Source organism: Nelumbo lutea, chromosome 4 (genome assembly GCF_056320005.1).
Source record: "Nelumbo lutea isolate HS-2025 chromosome 4, American lotus-T2T, whole genome shotgun sequence".
NCBI lineage: Eukaryota > Viridiplantae > Streptophyta > Magnoliopsida > Proteales > Nelumbonaceae > Nelumbo > Nelumbo lutea.
The window spans coordinates 66,616,677-66,626,898 of record NC_142687.1 but is presented as its reverse complement, the minus strand read 5'-3'; positions in this window follow the sequence as shown (position 1 = coordinate 66,626,898).

Genomic DNA, 10,222 nt, shown 5'->3' with positions numbered 1-10,222 from the left:
TTGGGATTGTACTATTATAAAGTTATGCCCTTTGTTTTAAAAAATGTTGGGATGACCTTCCAACGCCTTGTAAATAAAATTTTCTCTGATTTGATTATAAATAAAATTGAAGCTTATGTTGATGATATGATTGTAAAAACTCAATTTTCAAACTCTTTAATTGACGACCTAAACTGTGTTTTTAACGTTCTAAGGAAATATAACATAAAAATCAACCCAAACAAGTGTGTCTTCAGGGCCACGTCGGGAAAATTCCTCATGTACGTAGTGAGCCGACGTGGCATCGAAGCCAACTCGAACAAAGATTAATACGACGAATAGCCACCCTAAACCAATTCATGTCTAAGTCAGATGGGCGGTGCCTCCTATTCTTTAAGCCAAAAAGAAGAACCAAAATTCGAGTGGACTAAATAGTGTTAGCTTGCGTTTGACGAGCTCAAGAGATACCTCAGTTTGCCACCTATGTTAACTAGGCTGGAACCTGGAGATGAGCTCAAACTTTACCTCTTTACAAGTGATGAGGTAGTCAGTTCGGTCCTTATTTGAGAAGTACATGTTTATTATGTAAGTAAAATTTTGTACATTGCTGAGATTAAGTACCCAACATTGAGAAGTTGGTCTTTTCGCTGATGTTAGCTACCCATAAACTACGACCTTACTTTTAGGCCCACACAATCATGGTCTTAACTAATCGACATTTTAGGCAAATTCTTCAAAAGCTTGAGGTCTCGGGTAGACTAACAAAATGGGCAATCGAGCTTAATGAGTATGATATCTGGTTGGAGCTGCGACCAACAATCAAAGTGCAGGTCCTAGCTGACTTTGTCGCCGAGTGTATGTTAAGCATGCCAACCCTTGAAGTTTCCAAACCCGTGACCACCTCGAAGGCATCAACTAACATGACACATGTCCCGACCTAGGACAAGGAACCCTAGATCCTCCATGTGGATGACTCGTCCGACCAGCAAAGAAGCAAGGCTGGATTGATCCTCCATGGATGTAGTGAGGTAAAGCTGGAGTACGCCCTCTGGTTCGTGCTTCTAGCTTTGAACAATGAATATGAGGCGTTGATAGTTGGGCTTTCACTGCAAAGGAGGTCAGTGCAAAGCATCTCGTATTGTGTAGCGACTCACAGTTTCTCATCAACCAAGCGAATGGGTAGTATGAGGCCCGGGAGCCCGTCATGTTGGCCTACCTGGATAAGGTTAGAGAGCTCCTTCCCAGCTTCCACTCTTAGTACATCCAACAGATCCTAAGGTCCAAGAAGGCCGAGGACGATGCACTCTTGAGCAAGCTGGTGCAACAGATTCCATGAAGAGAACGGTCTACATGGAAGACATGCCATGCCCTATTATAGAAAGGGTGGCAGCGGAGGTCGCTCCTATTTTGGTAGTAGAGCCAAGATGGATGGATCCACTCATTGACTATCTACATCACGAAACCCTACCATTAAAGCGTAACGCAACTCATAGGGTAGAGTTGTAATCAACTCACCATGTAATCATTGGCGAGCAGTTATACCGTAGGTCATTCACACTCACCTACCTGCGCTGCTTGCGTCAATCCGAAGCCAATCGGTTGCTATGGGAAATCCATGAAGGCCTCTATGGGGGACACCTAGGGGGCAGGAGCTCGCCCAAAAAGTGTTGCGACAAGGTTATTATTGGATCACTTTGAAAGCGGACACACTAGAGTTGGTTCAAAAGTGTGGTAAGTGTCAGTGGCATGCCAACATTCTACACCAACCCACTGCCAACCTGAGGTACCTTACTAGCCCATGGCCCTTTGCACAATGGGAATAGATATCATCGATCTCTTTCCACCTGCGACCAGGCAGAGGAGGTTCTTGGTCGTTGAGGTTGATTACTTCATGAAGTGGGTGGGGGCTGAGCCACTGATATCCATCACAACTCGTAATGTGCAGAACTTCTTCTAGAAGAGGGTCGTCTATAGATTTGGACTCCCTAAGGTATTGATCTCGGACAACGAGAAACAATTCGAGGACATCAAGTTCCAGAATTGGTGCGCCAAGATAGGTATACAATAGAACTTCACCTCGGTGGCCCATCCCCTAACAAACAACTAGGTTGAAGTGACGAACAAGGCAATACTCCACGGGCTAAAAACTCAACTATCTGAGCTAAAGGTTTGTAGGTGGATGAGCTGCCCAGTCTCCTATGGACCTATCGAACTACTATCAAGACGGTGATCAGGGAAACACCTTTCAATCTAACATATGGGACTGGGGCTGTAATTCCAACTGAGATCGAGGTGTTGACCTTGCGTTCCGAGACGTATAATGAGGAGGCTAACGAGGATGAGTTATAGACTAACCTTGACCTAGTAGAAGTGGTTAGTGACTTGGTACTAACATACAAGCAACGAATAGATTGTTTTTATAACGCCCGAGTTAAGAGATGCCAATTTAGAGTTAGTGACCTGGTACTTAGAAAGATTATGGTACCTGATCCTAGCATACAAAAGCTAGGTCCGAACTAGGAAGGCTCCTATAGATTTCTCAAAGTGATCAGTGAAGGCGCGTACGAGCTCGAGACACTGGAAGGGAGGCAGGTGCCCCATGCGTGGAATATGGATAACCCAAGGAGGTATTACCTATAAAGAAGATCGGAAGTATCAAACTATGTCCACCAAAATTATAAAATTTCACTAAGTATGAAAATAAGACCACCCGCTTTAACAACCTAGTCTAGACAACCTACGAGCATGTCGGCCAAAATGAACTCAAAGGGAAAGAAAAATCGCTTTTATCTCTAAGGCCCCCTACGTCGACCTCGAGACACGTCGGTAAGTTGATACCTCAATGACATTTTGACTTAGCCAAAATTACGAGTCTAGTTGCCAACCTGTGAGCATGTTGGCCAAAATGAACTCAAGGGGAAGCCAAATCGCTTTTATCCCCAAGGCTCCCTATGCGGACCTCAAGACACGTCAACAAGTTGATACCTCGACAACATTTGGACTTAGCTGAAATTAAGATTACAATCGTTTTGGCACTGAGACAATTCATGCACCACATCATCTCGACAGTATTGGACCTGTCGCCTCGACAGTATTGGACATTTTGAAATAGTCTATTTTCTAGCAGGTGAAAATATAAGATAAGGAGGAAAGACACAATATATACTGAAATATTATTTCATTAAAGATTGATGAGTGCATTGCAAAAAAACAGAACAAAAATGAAAAATCATCAGGAGCACACAAGCTCCAAGAAACATCAGAATCTAAAATGTCATCAGGAGCATGCAAGCTCCAAGAAACAGCAAACTCCAAGAAAAGCATGAACGAAAATATCTTGACCGGCTATTACTCTTCCTCGTTGTCTTGTATCTCATCATTGACATCGCTCACCTCATCGTCGACCTCTTCTTCTTCCTCATCTGGAGTCAAAGGCTCTTGATCGACCTGCACGACCAACTCGTCTAGCACTGACCTAACAGATAGATTGCCAAAGTTGAAGTTTACGTGTAGGGACTTAAGATAGTATTGGCATAGTTTGAATCCCCTCTTCGTTAAGGGAAGGTCATCTCAATCTTCTCGTGGGCATACTCAGGCAACTTACGGAAATGTTTGACAATTGCGACCTCAGCACGTCGAATATCCTCAGTATACTTGGCCCGCCGCTCCTCCAATTGATGATCCTTTGTCTGCACTTCATCAATCAAGGTGGCGATGGTTCCCCCTAGCCTCCTCTAGCTGACACTACATACCGACACTAAGGTTAATAAAGCGTTGGTGGTCCTCCTTAGAACTAGGTGAGCATCTTCGACACTGAAAAGCCTTTATGTTCGCCTACATCTCACGCCTCTCTTGTCAGGACAAGGCGACCTAATTCAGCAATACTTGGCCCATCGTATTTGCCTGTGAGAAAAGAGAAAACTAGTCAAAGCAAATCTCAGAAGAAAGGAAAAGTAAACATCAAAGAATGTAGATGAAACCTGAAGCATGCACTGAGCCATCCTAGTGTCGACCTTAAAAGGGTCCATCCCACTATAGAATTGCATGCCCTCTGGAAGAAGAATACCTCTCCCCATGCATAGAGCTACTAAAGGGTCGGTAAGGCGGTCGGCAATGGAAATATCAATATTGAGGACAAAGTGAGGTATGTCAGAAGGGTAGGGGCCAGCAGTGCTTTCCTCTTGGCCGACCTGAAGTGGGGAAGCGATTGGGTCTATGGCGGCATGTTCAGGCTTTATGGACATTGGATCACCACCCCTTTCGAGTTTGATGACTTCGGGCACACGTGCTACAGACTTCACCTCAGCACTGGTCGACATCCCCTCCGTTGACATGCGATTGTCCACCCTCCTCTTCTTCCTTGAAGATCTCTTCGCCACTGCTAGGAGAAAAGTGGTACTCGCCATCTTTGAAAAAAAAAAAGACAAAAGAATGATTAGTCGATCTAAAAATCAACTTCAGAAATAAATACAAAGGATGATTCGGCCAACCTACCTATGAGACTCAAGCTGGCTTGGATGAGCATAGGTTCGGCTAGGAACTAGTCTACTAGTAACCACTGATGCACAAGGCGTTGAACTTTAAGACTCAACTCTTCGTCAAACTCTAGTTCAGGAACCATTCTCGCATCATGTCACTACACGGTATCCATGGGCTAGCCGAACTCCAGAGAAAGAAAGAAATACCTACCCTTCCAATCCTTAATTTTTGAAGGAAAGCCTTCTAGAATCTTATAATTGTGATGAAAAGGCAAATAAAAGCAGAAGGGCACATTGGGGACCTTCTTTATACTACATAACCCCGAGAAGATATCTATGTCTAAAGGAAAATCTAGATGATGACTCAAAGAAATCGGTCCCACAAGGGTCCGGATAGCATTGGGATGGAACTGCCCCAAGGAAATACCATAAAATGAAAATACCTCGGCAATGAAAGGGTGCAAAGGAAAATGGAGGCTGGCGATCAACACCTCCTCAAAGACGTAAACCTCACCTCAGTCATGGCTCCATGGGAATTGATTTGGGCCGTGTTGGATGCAATTGAACTCCATGGGAATTTGGAATGTCAAAATTAAACTAACAATCTCTTCCCCACTCAGCTCCTCTAGCTCCTGCTAAGATGTCGAGGTCCCAAGATGAGAACCTCGCCAATCTTGTGTGAGGTCCCCTCCTCGGCTCGAGCAAAGTATAATGACCCTCCTTCAGAACCGCTTGAAGACATGACTAGAGAATGGAAAAGGAACTCACCAGCTTTCAAGAAATAGAAACCGGCGATAGGAAAAGCTTCACTCAGCGACCTAATAGCAGTCCCCTGGCAGAGTTCCACTCCAATCGATCACCCCTCTCCCTTGGTGAAAATCTCATAATAGTACGAGTGGGGACCCCCTATTTATAGCTTTCTAGCAAGGGAAATCGATGGATAAGACACCTTATTGGCAAATCAATTGTCGAAGAAACTGCACTACGTGCGGGCTAATTTGAATTTAAATTTCGCCATAGTCTCGTCGTCTTTGAGCCAAGTTTGGTGAGTGAGCTGCACGATTTGTGGATCGGCCGAACAAATTACTAGACAGAGAAAAACGACTCTGAGCTACTCCCTTCGCCGAGCTAGCATCGACTTAGGAGTGGTGGGCAATTGATGAGGGGTAATTTGGTCCTCCAAATGACATCACAACATGTGGCATTTTTGAATAGCTAGATGACATCTCAGAACTAAGTAAGAAGATCACCTCAGCAGGGTGGCTAGCAACACCTCATCCAAGGCAGACCTATAGTACCTCTGCCTTGCCGATCTAAGGGACCTCAATGTGAGGAGCGACCTCCTTGAGGACCTGTCGAGCTAACTTGGGTACACACAACAAACTATGAGATGTGCTCGCTAACCTATTCCTTAAACATGTTATCGAGACCAACTTCTCCAGGGTAATGACACTCAACCATTAAGCCTGCTTACCCGCATTGTCCGCATCAGAGTTGATCAAACGGACCTTAGCCCTCTGTGCATATCGCATAATTGGTCGAGATGTCCTCTCTGAATTTAGTGGGAGCGGTTCCCCAGGAATCTCGGACCCTTTACAAGGGACCTTCGGTTCCTTATACCTATATAAAGGCATCATTCCCCTCAGAAAAGGTATGTGCAATTCAGCTCTCGTATACTTTGGTTATCTAGCATTCTATCTTTCTCTAAAACCTCCAAATCATTGACTTAAGCATCAGAGTATCCACCTCGGGTAAAGCAAACTACACACTGTAGTATTGTCTCCCTGTAGGTTGCCTAGAAAACTGTACAGCTTGCCATTTTTCATCTTGGCATATGAGTCACCTTCCAGCAAGGAATAGTCCAGCTCGACATCTGAATCATCTGCGAGCAGGGAGTTGCTAGATCGCGCACTAACAACAACAACAACAACTTGGACCAAGTAAACTACATAAATTGTGACACTAGATCAACCATGATAAATTATTATATTGCATTACATTAAAGCTTAATTAAGTATCTTAATATAATTTAATCCTTATATTAAATTAAGTTAAATATATTAATTAATTAATTAATTTCACTTAACTTTAACATAAGTGGTGGTTAAAAAAAACTTTTAACATAAGTTAGTTCAGAAAATGCAATCTTTTTTGGCTGCATGCCGATAACCTATTCTTCAACATTATTAATTTAACAACTTTATTATTTTTGTTTTATACTTTTTTTCATTATTTTCTGTACTTTTAGTGTTATATTAACATCATAACATATTTTTATGATTATTATTGTTTTTTTAATGTAAGCAAAAGAACATGATTTTTTATTTTATATTTGTTAAAATATTTTTAATTTATATTTTTTATTATTATTTCTACTATCACTAATCACTTAATTCTTATATTTTTATTATTTTCTATTTCTTACCTTTGTTAAAATATCTTTAATTTAATCAAGTGGGCTTAGATCAATTAATTAATTTATAGTACACATTGATCAAAATGGAGAGAGAGAGAGGTTATGTGGACCTGGGGGGGAGGGGGAGAGAGAGGGGGGTTATGTGGACACGATGAATCGCTGGAGCGTGGTGTCATGAGACAGAAACAGAGGGGTTGCGTAGGACTCGTTGTTGTAATTAGGGGGAGAGACCAAGAGAGAGTGACTTGTGTGGGACTTGTGGTGTCAAGGGGGGAAGGGATAGGGGTTTGTGGCACTCGGTGTCATAATTGGTGGGGGGAGGGGGGGGGGGGGGGATATACCAAGACAGTTGGGGGTTGTACGAAACTTGATAGAAGAAGAAGAAATGATATGATTTCAATTATAATATTTGCAATGCAAAATCTATATTGCATTTTCATAGAATGTTTATAGATTGTCTAATTATAACTTCAAAAATGTTTTTAGATATTCAATTAGGGAAGTTAAGCAAATTAATTTAGTATTTAATTACCTATCTTAGTTAATTTATTTGATTTAATTATGATAAATTAAATAGATTATTAATTTAATTAATCTAATTACATACTTAAACTACATTAATTACTCAAAATAAAAAAATATATAGTTACAACTAATAACTCTAAGGTATTTAATAAATTATTTTAAAAATACATTAAGTAAAATTAATTTAACATACATTTTAGAAGTGTATACCCTTGTAGGGGAGGGAAGGGGAGGAGGGGGGAAGTAGGTATTTAGTTAATAGCTTTTCAAGGAAAAAAAATATAGATAGATAGACAAATAGACAGATATAGTTTGAATCATCTATTTTTAGTTGATTTTTTGTAGGATACTTCCATGGTGGCTCTATATATCCATAAAGTAATTAGGTAATATGTTTTTTGAAATGGTTTTATTCTCTCATAATATTAAATCATATAAATATTATTTTTTGCATTAATTTGATTTATATATTTTCTTTTAAAAATCTTGCATGATGTTAGCTTCAAATTTTGTTTTTTTTTTTTATTTTTCTTTTTTTAATTTGCTATTTTGGTAAATTGTCTATTCACCAGCCCCTGCAAAGCAGGGGCATGGCACTAGTATAACCTAAAAGTAAAAAGCTATATGGCCAATTGTACAATTGTCAAATGGAACCTTTTTTTATATAACCTAAATGAAATCTTATAATCTTTCTCTTTTCATGCTTTTAACGATTCCCGTTATAAATTTAATTATTTACAATGATGCCATTGAATAAAACAAACTAAAGAAATATAATGTGTCCTTTCTCCTTTTCCTCTTTCATACTTGATATTAAACAAGTAATTATTTATAATGATGCCACTAAACTTCTACCTTTTTCATATTTGTTAAAAATTGTCTTTATCTCTCATTTTATTTACAATCGAGTTGTGTTGGGCCGTGCTTCCCTCCTTTGAGATACTTCAAGGGGTCGGCCCGCGGGCAAGTCTTAGGCTAGGTTGGGCTACAAATTGGGATAATCCATGCTTTTTAAAAATTTTGAGAAAATAATGAAAAGTTAACATAAATAAAAAATAGATAGAAAATTAAAAAAGATCTTACAATTTTATTTTATATGAATTTTGATGTATACAATTGTTTATATATGCAATAATAAAATGAAATAATATAATAAAATTATATATTATATAACTATTGTATATAATATATGGCCCAAGCTCATGTGGGCTCATGTCATATCGTGGGCCAAGTCTTAGGCCAAGCCGGGCTAAGCCATGTTTTTTTTTAATTTTTGAAAAAATAATGAAAAATTTAACATATTAAAATTAAAAATAAAACTATATATTATATAATTATTGTATATAATATACGAACTGAGCCTATGTGGGCCCGTTCCATACCATGGGCCAAGTCTTAGGCTAGACCAAACCATGAATGGGGCTAAGCCATGTTTTTTAAAAGTTTTGAAAAACAATAATAAAAATTTTAACATAAATTAAAATAAATAGACAAATATAATAAAAAAAGATCTTAAAATTTTATTTTATATGAATTTTGATGTATACAATTGTTCATATATGCAATAATAAAATTAAATAATATAATAAAATTGAAAATAAAATTATATATTATAAAATTATTGTATATAATATATGGCCTGATCCTGTGCATATATTATCGATTAATATATTATATAAGCAAAAATAATTATATAATATATTAATATATAATTTTATTTTCAATTATGTACATCAAAATTCATTAAAATAAAATTTTAAGATATTTTTTAATTTATTTGTCTATTCATTTTAATTTATGTTAAAAATTTCATTAATTTTTTTCAAAATTAAAAAAAAACATGGCTTAGCCCAATTTGTGGCCCAGCCTAGCCTAATACTTGACCTGTGAACCAACCTAGCCCGTGGCACAACACAAGCCCACACGAGCTCAGGCCATATATTATATACAATAATTATATAATATATTAATATATATATATAATTTTATTTTCAATTTTATTATATTATTTCATTTTATTATTGCATATATAAACAATTGTAGACATCAAATTTCATATAAAATAAATTTGTAAGATATTTTTTAAACTTTTTCTCTAATTATTTCTATTTATGTTAATTTTTTCATTATTTTTTCAAAATTTTTAAAAAACATGGCTTAGCCTAATTTGTAATATTATACACAATAATTATATAATACCTAAGCCCGTATGGATTCGTGCTGTGTCATAGGCTAGGCTCATCTGTGGGCAAAGTCTTTGGCCAGGCCGGGCCACAAATCGGGCTAAGCTTGTTCGTGGGCTTGGTAGCCCAGTAGTTAAGTATGACCCATTAATAGCACTAAATTTATTAATTAAATAATTTGAGATATCCTTTACCAATATTATGTTGATAAAACATAAAATTTTATTTATTTATTTACTTATTTTACTAAATTATTTAATTAATTAATAATTTAATAATCTAACAAATTATTATTGCTAGCAAAGTAAGACATAGAATCGTGTATATATTTATATATATTTACTCTCTCTCACTTGATTGTCTATTTATCTCATTTATTTTATAAATTTGTTTATTTCTTAAATAAAATTAATTATTATTTAACTATTTACAATTATTCCACTATATAAAACAAAAATACAATGACAAAAGTCATCTCTCCCTCTTTCATTTTATTGCCCAATAGCCATGATTATTTATTTATTTTATTAAATTAAATATATTATTATCCATAAATTTTTATTTATTTTAAATAGATTGTGTTTTCTAATAAATTTTTAATTAAAAATTTACCTTTAACAAATTTTCTTTCTTATATAACA